The sequence below is a fragment of the Monodelphis domestica genome, chromosome 5 (genome assembly GCF_027887165.1).
Source record: "Monodelphis domestica isolate mMonDom1 chromosome 5, mMonDom1.pri, whole genome shotgun sequence".
In the NCBI taxonomy this organism is placed as follows: domain Eukaryota; kingdom Metazoa; phylum Chordata; class Mammalia; order Didelphimorphia; family Didelphidae; genus Monodelphis; species Monodelphis domestica.
The window spans coordinates 176,846,559-176,864,797 of record NC_077231.1 but is presented as its reverse complement, the minus strand read 5'-3'; the positions used below and the strand labels follow the sequence as shown (position 1 = coordinate 176,864,797).

The window sequence follows — 18,239 nt, the reverse complement described above, 5'->3', positions numbered from 1 at the left end:
CCTTGTTAACTATTACCCTGTATCTGTTCCATCCTTGATAGCTAACCTTATCAAAAACGTCCTTCTATAATAATATCTCCACTTATCTCAACTCTCCTCTCACTTTTTAATGCCTTGCAATCTGGCTTCTGGTCTTGTTATTCTATCAAATCTATTCTCTCCAAAGTTATTAATGATCTCTTATTTGTGAAATACAGTGGACTTTTTTAAATCTTCAATTCCCTTGACTTCTTTTCAGTCTTATACAATGTTACTCAATCTCTTTACCTTGATACTCTCTTCTCTCTAGATTTCTGGGTTACTTTTCTCTTCTGATTTTCTTTCTATCTATCTGACCACTCTTTCTTTGTTCCTCTTCTGGTTTTTCCACTAGGTTATATCCTCCAGCTGTAGGTGTCTCTCAGGGTTCTGTCCTACATTCTCTTCTCTTTTTCATCTATATTTCTTCCCTTAGAGATCACTTTAGCATTGGATTTATTCACTATTTCTATACTAATAACTCTCAAATTTACTTTTCTTCTCTCAGTTTCTCTGCTGATCTTCAACTGCCTTCAGACATTTCAAACTGGATGTCCAAAAGACCTCTGAAACTCATTATGTTCAGAACTGAACTCAGATTTCCCCCTTAACTCTTCCTTTTTCCTATAGCCTTCCTTTTTACAATAGAGGGAAATGCCATTCTCCCATAGCCTATTCGTCACTCCCAATTCCTAACTACATCTTATACCCTACTTCCTTTGTTTAAGCTGTTACCAAGGCCTGCTTTCTTCACCTTGGCAATATCTCCTGTTTATTCCTTCTTTTTTCAGACACAGCCACCATGGTGAAGGCCCTCATCACCTCTTGCCTTGATTCCTGTTGGTGGGTCTTCCTGCCTCAGTTCTCTCCCAACTTCAATCCATTTAGGCACTAAAGAGATTTTTTGAAAGTAGAGGATCAATCATGACATTTCACCTCTCTGTACTTAATAAATTCTAGTAGCTTCCTACTGCCTCAAGGAGCAAAGATAAAATGCTCTGTTTGGCATTCAAGTCCCTTCATAACCTAGCCCCCTCTTTCCTTTCCTGTCTGCTTGCTCCTTACTTTACAAACCACTCTTTGATTCAGTGAAACTGGCCTCTTTGCTGTTCCACTCCATATTTCCACTGCAGGAATTCTATCTAGTATTGCCCAATACCTGTAATGCTCTTCCTTTTCTGCTCTGACTACTGACCTCTCTGGGTTCCATTATGTCCCAATTAAAATCCTACATTCTACAGGAAGCCTTCCTCAACCTTTCTTAACTCCAATGCTTTCTCTTTTTAAAATTATTTCCTATTCTTTCTGTATATAATGTACTTTGCATATTGTTATTTGCATGGCTTTTCCATTAGATTGTAAGCTTCCTGAAGATAGGGACTGTCTTTAGCTTCTTTTTCTATTCTATCACTTAGCACAATGGCTCTCACTAGTGGTGCTTAATACTGATTGACTGATTGATTAAAAGCCCTACTCTTTCCCATCCCACAATGGAGTGCCCTTTCAGAGCTAAAGAACTAGGCAGGAATAAAGGGCATTTCAAAGGAGCTGGCTTAACTCCTTCTATTCAGCTAATGCTGTAATCATGGAATCATTCATTAAGAATAGAAAAAATAGAAAAGATCTCAAGAGACCATCTAATCCAGTAGAAACCAAGGCATGAGGAAGTTAGTGATTGCCAGAGGTCACACAAGTAATAACTGTGACAAATTGGATTTGATCATATATCTTCTGACTCCAGGGTCATTTTGCTCTTCTCTAGATCAGAACAAGAAATCACTTTAAAAGATCACTTTCTCCATTTCATTTGCTACAATTTCCTTTAAAATAAATTCCATGGGGTGAGGACATAGCATCCATGATAATAAAGTAATTCTTATTATCTACAATAAATGTTCTTCATTTCAATTTAAGTCTCTTAGCTTTATTTCATCCTCAGTGGAAATAGGCAGAGGAATATTGAGGAGAAGTTTCCGGTTATTTAGGAATTTTGTAGTTTTTACATATGTTCATGAATTAGTTTTTGTAAACTTTGCATTCACTTTTCTATAATATCAAGGCTTTAAATATTGATTAGCCCATAAGGGAAATTCAAAGAAGTCTATGTCACTCTTATCATAACTAATTACTAGAGTTTTCTAGTGAAAAGTAGTAGGTAATAATACTACCACAAAATAACAACAGTCTGAGTATATGGCAAGATGGAAATCCAATTTTCTTTTGTATACAAAATCTACTTTAAATTTCCATTCCATTTATTAGTCTTTTGTTTCCTACATTATAAACACTTTTTAACTATGTCTAAATCTGCACCTAAAAAGTAAAAACAGCCATTAAGTAAATAGTGGGAATAAGTATAGAAAACTTGCCCATTATCTGCCATTTTTTCTGATACTACCTTAATAAATTTTTTAAAAAATTATATTTTTATATATTATTTACCCCCCTCCCAATAAGGGAACATGTTGTCACTGTGTTTCAAGAGGTTGCTATTAGTGAGTAAATTCATCATGGATTTAAAAATTACATAAAATAAATTTTGAGCTGCTAGCTAAATATGGTGTCACAAAAACCTTAGTGCCATTTTAATCAGTTATTAAAGGTTAAAACATCACTAAGACTTTTGGGATGCACTGGGTGTATGCAGGTCAAAATGAAGCATAGTAATCTACAGAGGTAATTACTATATTATGTAGGAAACTGGGGGTTCAAGAGCAATGTCCCTGTATAAAAGGTGTACAATAGCATTTACCTCTTAGAGTTCTTTTAGAATAAAACAAAATAATATATGTAAAGAACTTTTTTTAAAGCTTGAACTCCCTTTGTAAATGTTCATATTCTGATTGTTTTTTGTTGTTACTGTTTTTATTATTTCTAGTAAAGGGGTGTGAGAAGGTTTAAAGAATAACACATGACTCTTTAAAGTCTCCTCTGAACAGAAGACATATTCATTTTATCTTTAAAATGGAATCTTTGACTTACAGAACTTGTCTTCATACATGGAAATAGAGGTCATTCCCTTTCCTGAAAAATGTGCTTCTATGATCTGAAAATTAGATGTACATAGAAAAGTAGATTGTCTGATTTTTGAACTTTCCTTCCCCCCACCCCCATCTGAGCTGCTATTTCCAACTCTAAAAATGGTGTTGTGGGAAAAAGCTGACATGTATTTTCTCATCCAGAGCCCACAAGTGTTGCCTTAGCCTTCAAATTCTGTTTATGGAAGGGCTGACTGAGATTAGACTAATATGAAGAGGCATGAATTGTGATGGATCACCTAGGGGAGAAGATGGAAGAAGTAGGCTTCTGCTAAGGTGAGAAAATTGGGATGTATCACTTGCTTTAAATGAGATTATATATATATATATATATATATATATATATATAAATGGTTTGCAAACCTTTAAAGTATTATGTAAACATTGTTTTTCTTCCAACACCACATTTTCCAGTTGCAAACATCAGGTTGCCAAAAATAAACAGTTGCAATAGGGTGATTGTGTGTTTAATTACAATTCTCTGTGAATGTGTGTACAATTTTTGCCTCTCTCTCTAATTTCATATTATAGTATCTGTGCTTGTTTTTTCTCTCCCTTAGTTATCCTGTCTCCCCAAGGCCATTTGTCCCTTTCCATGTACCTTTCTTTCCCTTCTTGTTCTCTTTTCTAAGGAGGGATGACTGTCTGTAGGATCCTAAAGTTAATATTCAGAGATGCCTATCCTGTTTGCATTTGATGAGAAGGAATGAGAGAAGTAAAGAAACTGGGCATGAATGCTAGGGATTCTTTTCACAAATGCAAATTTGTATTGATTTCTTTACTTGATAATGTGAATTTTTGCTTATTTAAGAAGTATGATTAAATGTAACCTAAGGTAAACCTACCTGACAGGCATAAGCATTTCTGAATTTCCTGTTAATGTCTAGAAGGAAGATAGGCATAATGTTTCCAGAGCTCATCTTGGTGGGGGTGGAATCGCTTTAATGCTAATATACTGGGGATGAAGGCTAAGGATAAGGTATTATACAGAAGGAATGATAATGTGTAAAAAGTTTCTTTGGGCAAGTGAAAATAAATTGGCCACAAAATGTGTACTTGAGCACTTTTCTATTAGTATATCAATGATTTTAACTGTCTAAGGCAGTAATGCACTATTAAAGCCAATGCCATTTGAGTCATGTTTGTATTTTAAGGGAAAGGATCAAGCCTGGATATTCTTGATTGGCAGGAGGAAGTGAGAGATGGGCCTGGGGAGAGAGAGGGGGCAGAACTGAGCTATGGTTTAATGTTACAGGGAATTCCTAGAGAAGAATTTCCTCTTACCAATGAAGCTTAGCTCTGCAACTTAGTTTTTGAGAAATACAGGAATCAGGAATTGAGGAGTCTGATACATTAAATATATCCTGTCTAATCCCACAGCCTATACATATCAGAGGTGGACTTAAAGCCAAATCTTTTTGACTCTGAGACTAGTTCTCTAGCCATTATGTAACACTACTCCTTATAAAGAATTGTGGAGGAATTTTTAAAACTATACACTCCCATAAGATTAATGAAAAAAATAAAAAAGGAGAAAGCAAATTAAGTTTTTAATAAAAATTGTGAAAATGTTCAGTCAATGTGATGCCCTTGGGCAAACTACTTAACCTTTAAGTATCTCAGGCAATTCTGTGGACACTTTTCCAAAACAACAACAAAACCTAATTTTTAAAAGAGTCAATATCATCGGTGAATTTTTCATGTAAAGTAGAACATATCATGTCACTTTTAAAAAGTCATCGGCTTAGAGTCACCATGTATGTTTTTCTTCAGCTTTCTCTGTTATTGTGCATTAAAACTGGGAAAACACTTAACACTAATTTCAACAGCTTGTACTTGTAATAGATTTAATAAGTGAATATTAAAATGAATTTCACTGCATGTTTATTACATATGCAGGATGAGTCAGTCTTTCATCATTCTTCACTGAATCTCTTTGCTAAGATTTCTTACATTATTTAGCCCAGGACTGATTCATCTCATATTTGTATTAATCCAGAATTATGGAAATTGCTTGTCTAGTGGTGTTCTGAAGTTAGTTGTGGTGTAGCATTTCCGTTTCTATCTTGGAAAATATTTAAAATCTATTTCCAAATATGCTTTCCTCTTGGTTATAATATTTTAGTTCATGTTTCATATGTTTTTTTAGTTTATAACCTTTTGATAAAAGACTCCTTGAAGCACAAAATATAAAAAAATCCACTTTGATCTCAGGTAATTAACATGCATGATGCTTAACAGCAACAACAAACATATTACTTTAAATAAACTGCCAATTTATAAAGCTACACCTTGAAATGTGACTGGATGATCACATTTGGCAGGGGCCCAGGAAGTTGGGCCCTTGCCAAATCACAGTAGTCAGGGAGTTATGTAAATGAAGGCCCTTCATGGAAAATACCCTGTCTTTATTCCAAGTCAGTTGAATTTAGAAACTCTCATCTGTTCTTAATTGTTTAGATGATACTTGAACAAAAGGGTGATCTGGCAGATAACTATGGACTAAATAATCTAAATCTGCATACTCTGATCTGATCTATAGTAAAGGGAATATATGAAATAATCTCAAAGGTCTTTCCTACCTGTGAAAAAATTATTTCTCATTCCTAAATATCTTGAATTATTGAAGTACTTGAAAATGAGCATTTTTTAGATCATATAATTGAAAATTAAAAGAAAGAAATCATCTTAGGAGACCTCTTCATTTCATAGATAGGGAAACTGAGGTCCAGGGATGATTAGTGACATGTTTTAATAATAAATATAATTTATATTTTTAAATTAAAAACTTTTAATTACAAATTTCCACATAATTTTTCAGAAATTAAATGATCCACATTGTCCACCTTCCTGCTTCCCTCCCCTTACCTGGACATGGAAAACAATTCAATTTGGGTTATATATGTATTATGTGAAGCATATTTCTATATTATTCATTTTTATAAGGGAACAATCTTATAAAACCAAAACCCTCAAATATCTACTCAAATTAATGTGATAAACCATATGTTTAATACACATTTCTATTTCAACAGTCCTTTTTTTTCATAAGTCTCTCAACATTGTTCTGGATCATTATATTGCCATCAATAGTTAAGTCCATCACATTTGATAGTTTCATAATATTGTTGTTATTGTATACAGTGTTTTTATTGGTTTTGCTTATTTTACTTTGCATCAGTTCATGTAGGTCTTTCCAGTTCTTTCTGAAATCATCCTATTCATCATTCCTTAAAACACAATAGTATTCTGTCATCATGATTACCACAAGGTGTTAGCCATAGCCTGATTAAAGGACATCCCTTTAAATGTAATATGGTGTAATGAGATCTGTAAATTTCAGCATTCTGCTATGGTTTCTGGGAGGCTTCAGAAGCATTCCTTCATAAAGAATTGTTTATTAATTTCTAACATCACAGATCTTTAGCTGAAATGGATTTCTCATGTCATTTTGCCCAACCCCATCATTTTTCAAATGAAGAAACTGGTGGAAATAGATTAAGTGACTTGCCCACAGACCCTCTGGCAATATCAAAGGCAATATTTGTACCCAGGTTCTCTGATTCTAATTCCAGTGCCATTTTCTTCCATTTCCTTGAAGTCACAGATGTTTGACATACATGCATTATGTCTATATATGAGAAAAGAAGCATGGACTGAGGAATCAACTCAAATATGAGTAGAATGTTAGAAGGAAAAGACAAAGATGGTGTATTTTTATGACAAATGTGAAACAAACTATAAATCAGGGGGAAGAAAATACGTTCATCTTATTCATTAAGCATTCAAAATTTATCATCATAAATATGTCTTCTATGGATTGACTTAGCCAGACTCCTTCATACCCAATCCTTATGGAATACTGTATGCATCAATAGGATTGAATAAGGTTAACCAATAGTTTGATGTATATTTTTTGTAAAACAGAGGCCTGATTGATAGATATATGTATATTAACAAGGAATGTTAGCCCTTTCAATTTCCAAACTGAAATGCATCATGAAATTCATACCCAAGATGAATAATTCACTGGAAAAATACAAAGAATGAGACAATTGAAGGAAAGAAAAGAAAAAAAAATCTTGAAACTTTCTTTTGTAAAAGTAAAACTAAATATGCACTCTGGTCTTAATCATCATAAGGAATTATAAATGCTGAAATATCATTAGTAGAATATGGTTTGAGGTAGGTCATATATTTAGTGCCTTTTACAACCTGTAGTCAATTACACCTGTCAAGATTGGTAATATAATTTGGCAGCTCTATTTAATATGTGAGGATACTTTGGACTAATGACAACTACTTCTAGGAAGATATTCAAAGGAAAGAAGGAAGAAGGAAGGAAGGAAGAAAGAAAGGAAGGAAGGAAGGAAGAAAGAAAGAAAGGAAGGAAGGAAGGAAGGAAGATTTATTAAGAAGTTATTCAGTACCAGGCACTGCAAGTAGAAATACAAAACTCTAACAAGCCATGACCTCAAGGTATTTACATTCAAATAGGTTTGGAAAAGGTTTTTGTTGTTTTTTTTCCCCTTCTTCCCTAGAGAGAGGGATAGACAATAAAACATTAGGGCAGTAAATTGATGGTCTTTCCAAAAGTGGTAATAGTGTTGATTTAACTACATTTTGAGGTCACTCGATGGTCGCACAATGGGTAGAGCATAGAATCAGGGAGACTCATCTTCTTGAGTTCAGATCTAACCTCAGACCTCATTAACTGTGTGACTGTGAACAGATCACTTGACACTGTTTAGCTCAATTTCCTCATCTGTAAAATGAGTTAGAGAAGGAAATGGCAAACCACTGCAGGAGGTTTTGCCAGAAAAACCTCAAATAGCATCATGGAGAATGGAAAGTGACTGAACCACATTCTATCCTCCCCACATCACTCAATAAAATCCTATTACCTCTAGAATCAATTGTAAACACTTTGCCAAGTGAAGAAGGGCTTTTCATCTTGTCCCTTTCCTACTCTTCCATTCTTTTTAAAGCATTATTCCCCTCCACTAACTCTACAAATCCCATTAATACTGACCTACTTGCCATTCCTCACACATAATACTTCATCATGTCCCATTTCTCAGTCTCATTGTCTTTGCATTGGCTACCCCTCTCTCCCTTATGTCTATAAAGCACTATTCCTCACTTTCACTTGGCATCCTGGGTTTTCTTCAAGACTCAACTTAATTAAAACGTATGCTTCATTCCAGCCTCCGGTGATAGCATCGTCACCTCCCCTCCACAAACTACCTTGCACTTTGTTTATGTTCTGAACTGATTAGTCATAACATATTAAGTAAAGCATAAAAGTGAGCTCCTTTCCTTTAGCTAAAATCCTTTATTTTATAATTCTTTATACTCTGATGAAAAGTGAGAGGGAATGAAATGGAGTCAGCCTCCAATATACTCATACAGTAGTGAAAGTGCTTGTTAAATGGGTTAAGTCCCACTTGAAAAAATAAAGGGAATATTGACATTTAATGGTTTCTTTTGATATTCTTCAGAATGAAGATACTTGAATCTGTCTTAACTAAAGATTTTTATTTCTGCAACTATAAAGTGTGTGTGTGTGTGTGTGTGTGTGTGTGTGTGTGTGTGTGTGTGTGTGTGTGTGTGAGTGAGTGTTTGAATGCCTTTTTGTGAGGTCAGGGAAAGAAGGGACCTAGTCTTCAGTCAATTAGATACCTATTTCTACATTCACCAAGTGTGGGCTCTAAGGAGCCACAGGTAAGATTATGGACTTAGGCAGTATGATATAGTGGACAGAATGTTGACTTTGGAATCAGGATGGTCTGCATTCAGATCTTGCTTCTGAAGCTTCTCCTACTAAGCCCTTTAACCTCTTTATGCCTGCAAAATAAATGACTTACCCAGTACCACACAAGTATTAGACCTGAGGATCTTTTCAATCCCCTTTGAAATGCACATTTGTGATCTCGGGACAATATAAGACATGAGTTGGGAGCTGCTTGTAGTTGAGTCTGTAATTTCTCCAGTGCTTATACCCTATCTACAGTGTATATATTCACTCAACAGATATTAAGGCTACAGTACCCTCAATGACTTCATTACTTATGTTGTCTACCCCCTTTTTTAGTCATATGCATTTCTTAAGTAATGAATGTTATACCATATTATAATCAAACTGTTGCAGGTCAAGTTCTATATAGTAGTGAGCTTATGCTCATGATACATTTTTCCACTTCCCTTTGAATTTTTGTAACTTTAATTGTGAGACAATGGTGTTCTGTTGCATTGGGTCTTCTTTGTTTCCAAACTACATACTAAAGGAAAATGGCTCCCATTTTAATACTAATATTCTTTCAGTATGTGACATAGGATCATAGAACTATATGACCAAAGATTTCTTCATCTTGGATCTGTACATTTATTTTGTTTTTAAAATTATTTTATAATGACTTCAATATAATGGAATATACTGAATGAAATACATTTAATTCTCTCCAAATCCTAAGAATTTTATTTTATTCCTTTAAAAACATGATTCCATAGAAAGGATCCATAGGCTTCACCAGACTGCCTAAGTGGTCCACGACACATAAAATGCCAAGAAACCAAATGTAATTTCAGTAGAATGTTTCCATAAAAGCTGCTGATGCTCTTGATAAGCTCTCACAGAGCTCTTTAGTTATCAATCTTGTCTATACAATCTTACTTAACTGGTACTAAACAATATATTTCTCACAAATTCAGTTCTAATGGGGAAAAAGAAACTAACTCAAGGTCCATGTTTCAGCTTTGTTTTTTTCCTTCTAGATTGTTAATTTCTGGTATTATGAAAATTGTGATCTATTACACTCATTAAATAATTGTACTTTAATTCATTAACTTGGTTAATGAGGTAGAGAGCCTGTGTGAACTATTGCTACCCAAGAATATTAGTAAATTTCCATGATCCTACATCCTGGGCAAAGTTTCTATATTTGAGACTTTCAGACAGTAGTGAAACCTACAGATACATTAAAAGGAGAGAGAGAGTTTAGGAGATCCCTAGCTTTTCTCTCTCATACCCACAGAAAGAAATAATTGAAAAAATTTTCAGTAAATACATTGCTAATCATAGCAACCTAACTTTGGTGATCAGCATTATAAAAGCAATCTAATGTTTAGCAGAATTGTTGATTTAATGAAATCCAACCCTTGGTTTAATACATGCTAATGCATGATTCTCATGGTAAAAGAAAACAAAACCTATAAACTTCATTGTGCTAGGAAGAGATATTTCTTAGTCTCAGATGCTTTTCTGAATTTAAAACAAACATTTTCCTTTTATATTAGATAATCTATGTAAGTTAAATGATTTATTGGAATATTTGAGAAGGGGCATTAAAATTAACCCACATTCATTTGTGTTCAGTGGCATGACTTTTCCATGATATTATTAACTAGATTATATTATTAAAATTATCAGGAAGGAAATTTTAGAATGATTAGCATATAAGGTAGTCCATGTACATTTTCTTGCAACTTCTGATGTACTTAATAATTTAATTTTGTAGATATTAATCACCATAATCAGGAAGAAATATCAAGTAAATCATATTGTCATAGCATCAGTGTACTGTAAATATTAAATTTTAGGGAAAAAGACAACATAGAATTATTCCCAAATTTATTCTTAAGGCACAAGTTGCCTAACCCCCAAATTGTAAAAATGTCAAACAAAATTTGAAAATGCACACATAGTGTATGTTTTTAATAATGTATATTTATCTTTTTACTAGTGAGGTAATTTACATTTTACTTCTAATGGATTAAGTGAATTTTAAAAAGTAGTAGTTTAATAAAGAAAAGGAAACTTATGTGGGTTTATAAACCCTAAGCTATTGTCCTTTGAACTTCCATTATAGAAGTGGTCAGTGACATTTATTTTCCCCTAGTTCCTTATTCAGATTTTGTTCATGTAGTATAGCTCCATTGATGGCCTTTTAAGGAAGGTGCTAACCTAGAAACCTCAAATTCAACAGTAAGTGTGGAAACTGCTGTTTATTTGAATACTGGATTGGCCAACTGAGAATCTAAGATATTCTTTTGTGGTGTAAATTTCTGAAAATTAAAGAAAAAAAGATTTTTGCAATTTGTAAAACAATAGAATTAAGCTAGAATATCTCTATGGTCCCCCCATCTCTAATATCCTGTGATCTCACTAGGTACTTTCTACTCTACATTTTTGTGATTATATAACTGTTGTCAAATCCTTGTCATTTCCTAGTTTTGCTCTAGTTACATAAATGATACTATCAGGCTATTTAATTTTCCTGCAACATAAATAAGTACTATAAAATGAAAGATGAAATACCTTTTAATTGCAGTAATAGGTGGAATCTTTACACTTATTGAAGTTCTAGACCTGGTCCCAAGTAAGTTTTGTTTAAAAGAAGAATTATATTCCTCATAAATTCTCTTTTCAAAACTAGAAGTTCCTTAACACTGAAGGGACTTGACATTCTTCACTAAAGATATAAGACCCTAGTAATAGTAGAATGAAATACTGTCAGCACTTTCCTCCTGTTTAAAAGAAAATGCATGAGTACATAAAGGCATACATAAAGTGACTGGGATTGTTATGGAAAATGAAAATGGAGACCTATGAGTTAAACTATATATTATGCTTCTGTATCAGTGAGTGCACCACATGACCTTAAGTAAAGCAGCATGTTGAATTCTTGATGGAAAATGATGAAAGGAATAGCTAATGAACTGCCAGTTCATAAGGCCACTAGTAAAGGCACTGTAAAATTGTTTTGTCAGTTAATCAAATGGAGAATAACATTGGAGTTTCTTTTAGATTTAACTTTCTGTAGAACTATGAATGATAGGAGAATAGAGAAATTAACTAGAATTCATTATCTCTATCTCAAAAAAGTAAGCAAAAAAAGAAAATCAGAATTGATATTTCTGTTATGCTGTAATCTGAATGATATATATGTACATTACCTTTATAGAAATGGAATGATTGCCCCACATGTCATTTAAACGATTGGTGGTTTTATTCATTCATTCATTCATTCAGTTGTTCATGCATTGATCATGGGCATGTGGGTAGAAACAGGCCATGGATCAGTGTCTGCTTCTTGTTGTTGTTCAGTCATGTCTGATGTTTTGTGATCCCATTTATGGTTTTATTGGCAAAGATGCTGGAGTGGTTTGCCATTTCCTTCTCCGACTTCTTTTGCATATGAAGAAACTAGGGCACATAAGGCTAAGTGACTTGCCCCAGGGTCATAAAGCTAATAGGTGTCTGAAGCAAGATTGGAACTCAGGAAAATGAGTTTTCCTGACTCCAGGCCTGGCACTCTACCCACTGTGCCACCCAGCTGCCTATACCACTTATACTATAAAAAACTGGCCAATACGTATGATCTAGCCCAAATATACACGTTCTTTGCTTATATTGATTTGGTTATGAATGCAAAATGATTTAGTCTAATGGAAGCTACATGTGACAACATTCATATCATGAAAAAAATGAAAGTTCTTTGAATTAGGAAATTGTTAGTTAATATGCTTGCTCATTAAAGTAAAACCATTGACTAATGAAGCAATAAGTTGTTAGATACACCACTGATAAAAAAAAGTTTGTGTCACTTCATGGCACTTTGTATGCAGTTAAAATATGAGACAGTATATTTAATATAAAAATAATGTGTGGGTGACAAACTGCAGATATAGGGAGAAGTGTAACCTGTATGCTTGGCAGGTGAATCAGTTCAGTCATTCACAAAACAAATTTTCTTGTCAAATGAGTGTAATTTAATCTTAAATAATAGTATAGTACTTTGTGTGCAGAGGCCTTTTATTGAAGGACTGCTAGGAATAGAACTCAGGACGCTAAATTGTGCTTAATATCAGATTTGATTCCTTCTTCCTGTGTCTTACATGATGGTAAATGTTTGCCTTTTCTTTGACAACACTTTCTATTGTGCTACAGAATTGCACTCTACACTGAATCCCATTTTAGCTCTTTTCCTTGTTCTTGGTGCCAGAGGCAAGTGGAGTGTAATACCATTAACCCCTATGTCCTTTCAGAAATCAAAATATCATTTCTCTGGGTGTGTATTGAAATTACACCCTGTAACTATTTAAATTCCCATAAAGATAAAAGTTGATGGGTGCAGTGTTCTGAAAATTTTGAATACCCATGTCTAAGATTTGCTGCTTCTACTTGCTGCTTCCTACCTACTTGTCTATTGAGGAAATTAATAGAGTTTGGAGTAAATGGAATTGTGGTTAATCTAAACTACAAATATTATTAATAAATAAGAGTAAATTAAATTTTCCTAAGACTTATCTTTCTCATCAATTAAAGGAATCTCTCTTTGAAGTCCATGATAAAGGAAGAGGCTCAGAGAATATTAAGGCCAATGTAAATCATAAAGCTGAATATATCTATTACCTACTTATTTCTCTTATTTAATTTGTGATAAATAAATCTCTCTGAAAAGTAGACTTCAGATCATATGGAAATTTAATTTCAAGCTTTTAGAACTGAAAAATATAAGTTCTATTTATGTGTACAAAAATTGCATGAAACTAGATTTTATCCCAGTAGAAGTTAAACATAAAGAATTCCCTATGACTATTTTCACCAATTTTAAGAAAATCAAGCACCAAAATAGCAACAACAAAAAAATCTGTTCTCTGTAATCATAATCTAGCCTGTTTAGAAGCCTCATGATATAAAGGATAGCAAGCTGGACTCAGAACCAGGAAAATCTTGGTTCTATCTTATCTCTGAAACAAAAGGACTGTGTGGACTTCAGCAATGCATTTTACCTCTCAGTGATGTAGGGCAGTGGTGTCAAACTCAAAACAAAACAGGGCTAGTAATCTACACATAAGGAATGCTGTGATCCAAAATGTTGATTTAGTTTTTTTTTTTAATCCTCACCTTCCATCTTGGAATCAATACTGTGTATTGGTATGGGCTAGACAATGGGGGTTAAGTGACTTGCCCAGGGTCACAGAGCTGGGAAGTGTCTGAGGCCAGAATTGAACCCAGGACCTCCCATCCCTAGACCTGACTATCAATTCACTGAGCTACCCAGCTGCCCCCTGATTTAGTTTTAAAATAGAATATTATCTATGTTTTACCATATTGTAAAAATTTGGTTAAATATTTCCCAATTCTATTTCACCATTCCCCAAGCTATGTTCAGGATTCCTCAGACTAAATTATTGATACTTCTATTATAGATAACTCTTTAACACTATATAAATCTATTTTGGGTGGGTAGGGGCAGCCTTGGAACCAATACCTAGTATTGATTCTAAGATAGAAGGTAAGGGTTAAAAAAAAAAGACTATATGAATCTATTTTGGCAGAGGGAATTTTTCCTGTTCTTGGAATTCTCTATACGAATTAAATCACCAGTGACAGTCTCAATCTTAGGCTATTTACCTACAGGAAAAAGAAGTCAAAAGTATTACAGACTTTGGGAATTTCTGAATCTTCAGACAACTTAGAACTTCATTAAAGGTCATCCATGAATTTGTCACATGCTAGTAGGCTAATGTGAATATGGCCAGTGAATCTGATTTCTGATGACTATCTTTTCAACTTAATATATCATTTATATGATCATACATAAAATGTATGTATATACATGTATGTACATATATATCATAATATGCCATATTTTTTCTCTTCAGGCCTCAAGTAGTTAATTATCCAATGGATAATTTTTATAGAAATATGTCTTGCTGCTTGATGGTACAAGCCTATAATGTAGCCAACCAACATTTCCAGAATCTATTGGGTATTCTGATGCAGAGTTGTAAAAACTATAATCCTTTTAGCCAATTGCCATTGACATATTGTAGGTGCTTAATAAATACTTGTTGTCTTGAGTTCATTCTCTACTCTTCCTTCTTTTATTTTAGGATTTGTTGATCCAAAGATTACTTAAACTAATTAAAAATGAAAACAAGTGCTTTTACTTTTGCAACAAAATTTTAGTTTTATTTGCCCATATCACAGTTGTTATTGACTATTTCCTCTTATTTTCTTATGAATCTTAATGTAAAATCTGAAGTGATTTAAACTCACCTCCTAAATTTTACCATAAGCATTTTTTTCCTAAGCAGAACTACCATAGCTGCTTTCATGCCAGCACTTGTTTGGTGCCTCCAGGAACCTTGAATATATAGATAACAATTTCTCACCAATCAATTTGGTGTGCCCCTGGGTCTAAATCATGTAGAAGTTTTTTCTGCTGTCTTTTTTACAATTATTTTTGTCTGTGTCTGATCATGCATTTACCATACTGGTAAATGCCAGGAAAAAAAACAACACCAAAATAACATGGGCAGGTGGATGCAGAGGTATACTGCTCTTTATTATTATTATTATCATTATTATTATTATTATTAAGAATAGTTATAGGCTAAATTCTAAAATAAATTTTCGGACAGAGTTTTTCATATGAAATCATAGAGTTCTACCTATAAGGGACCTTAGCAACCATCTCTGCCAATTTGACTTCCTTATCAATGAGGATACTGAGATACAGACTGGTTAAAAGATTTCTTGAAGGTATATAACTAGTACCTGGAGCTAGTCAGCCCTTATTTCTAGCTATTATCATAATTAATTGCAATTGTTGATATTGTTTAGTCTTTCAGTCCTCTTCCAATCTATTTAACCCAATGGATACTATCCATTGTCAGAGATATTGGAATCCTTTTGTCATTTTCTTCTCCAATGTGTCCTCATTTTACAGATGAGGAACTGGGGCAAATAAAGGTTAACTGACTTGCCTAGTGTCACATAGCTAGTAAGTGTCTGAGGTCAGATTGGGTCTCAGATTTTCCTGACTCAAGTCTGCTGCTCTCTCCACTGTACCATCTAGCTGCCCCATTATCATTAATACTTTAAGAAAATTTAAAATAAGTTTCTCTTTTTCCATGTTCATTGTTCAATTGTGCCTCTCCAAATTCCCTTGCAGAACATATAATTTCTTTTTTGTCTTGGTACCCTATTTTATTGGTATGGATCTCCTGATGAATAAACTACCATTAAAAATGAAAATGCCATTTTTAAGGCAATTTGGAATTTAGTGATCTGCTTGGGACTTTTTGTTAGGCTAGGTAGCATTTTTGTTTCTCAGTTGTTTTAGTCCAGTTCGCCTCTTTATGACCTTGTTTGGGGTTTTCATGGCAAAGATACTGGAGTTCTTTGGCACTTACTTTTTCAGACCATTTTACAGGTGAAGAACTGAGACAAACAATTATAACTTGCTCAGGATCACACTGATAGTAAGTATCTGAGGCCAGATTTGAATTCATGAAGATTCCAGATTCCAAGCTCAGTGCCCTATCCACTGCACCACCTAGCTGCCACTAAGTGACTTTATTAGGGCCAATACAATAAGGATGTGTCAGAGAAAAGACTTGAACCCAAGAGTTCCTGATTTGGAGCTCAGATTTCTATCTACCATGCCATGCTATATTAAAATAATATAAATAACATTTTCTAATTTACTTATAAAAATAGTAACTAACATTTACATAATGCTCTGAGGTTTCCAAAGTGTTTTCCATATATTTTCTCATTTGACCTAAACTATAATGAGTTAGTAACCAAACATCTCATTAAATGTATTTTTGTTGTTCCCATCTTATATCATGACATTGTGTTTATCAGTTTTATGGTGCTTATTTATATCTATTTTTATTGCTACAGTATGAAGTAAATTTAATTATGACTATTATCAAGACATCTCTTTGTATGAAAAAAAGGATTTCTTCCTTCCAAATTACATTATTCTAGGTTAGACCTTTTGAAATACCTTTTAAAAAATTCTACAAAGAGAAAGAAAACCATTAGATAACTGGTAAAAGGGATTATCCTTATTGTGGCTTTCTGGCACTGGAGCTTACACAAAATCCCTCTGTAACAGCTGGTTGTTATTTTCATATTAATAAAGGTTAAATTATATGAATTATGAGTTGATATTAACTTATTTATGGAAAGCACTGTGTGGACTTTTACATGTGGTCTTTCATGGAAGAAAGTGATGAAATCAAACCTTATTACTACTCCTGGAAGAAAGAGCTCAGATCTAAAAATGGTGTGCCAGCCAGTAGCTTTTTATTTGTATAGTTATGATTCACACGCCTAACAAATGGCCAAACTCTAATTTTCTTAAAATATTAATCAAAATAGTAGCTGACATATAAATAGTGTTTTAAGGTCTGTCAATTTTTTTATATACTATATTTTATAGCAAAGAACCATGGGGAGATAATTGATTCCACATTTGGGAAAATGCTGAAGAGCCATGTAAGCCATTAGGTATAGGATACCTTGATACTGAATTAAGGATTCTTATAGTTCTCATTTATTAGGATGCTTCATTCTGAGGATAACAGTTCCTTCTAGGTTTTGGAATCTACAGACTTTTAAAATAATTGTTATTTTGCTTTAGACTGACATTTAAATACTGAAAAGGTAATATAGTAAAAAGAAAGAGTCCTGGTCCAGAGGTCAGAAGACATGGTGTGACTATTTACTAGATTTTCAATTAGGGATAAATCACTGGCTCTCTTTGGGTGCCACTCCTCCAATGTAAAATAAGAAGGATAGACTTGAGAATCTTCAAGATGCCATTCATTTTAAAGACTGAGAGAACCCATGAATACATTTTTTATTTTAATTTATTAACACTGTAGTTTTCCAGGGTATATTTTTCATAATGCCTTATAAAAAAGCAACCCTTATCCTAATGTAAAAAGATGAATTACAATAATAGTTGCCTGTAAGTGCTTACAAACTTGTCAATTATGCAAATTCTATATGTAGCAGGGAAGGCATTGTCTTTCTTCACAAAGACTTGTGTTTAGTAATAAATAGTTCATCCACTATGATACTAATGCAGTTAACAACCCCTCAAAATCATCTGCTAACTCTGATTTCATATTATAATACAACCTCTCCCTTCTTCCTCCTAAAGTAATTATTTTAATAAGTCTTTTCAACTTTTTTCCACATCCTTTTGTACTGCCTACTTCCTTATGGCCAATGTGAAGGTTACATCTTTTAAACATTTTGGCCAAAAAATGGCTTTTCATTTAACTGTTTTACTTCTTGGGTTCTTCTGTAAATACAACATAGTTTTTATTAACGACTAAAGCAGGTGTGCATGTAGGAAGAGGGAGGTGGAA

The 18,239-nt window shown here is 33.6% G+C and overlaps 1 protein-coding gene and 1 long non-coding RNA gene across 6 annotated transcripts in view; one reads left to right on the top strand and one right to left on the bottom strand.

Moving 5' to 3' along the window:
- The window catches only part of LOC130454578 (uncharacterized), a 122,599-nt gene that overhangs the window by 63,219 nt on the left and 41,141 nt on the right, over window positions 1–18,239 (top strand). For 4 of the 5 annotated variants that reach the window (XR_008912247.1, XR_008912246.1, XR_008912250.1 and 1 more), the window contains one exon: window positions 3,201–3,338. The exons of the other annotated variant lie outside the window; for it this stretch is intronic. This is a non-coding gene — a long non-coding RNA (uncharacterized LOC130454578). Of the gene's footprint in view, window positions 1–3,200; window positions 3,339–18,239 lie in introns of those variants that run through there. 5 annotated transcript variants of the gene reach the window in all.
- LRRN3 (leucine rich repeat neuronal 3) overlaps window positions 1–18,239 on the bottom strand; it is a 58,949-nt gene that overhangs the window by 37,142 nt on the left and 3,568 nt on the right. The window lies entirely within an intron of this gene.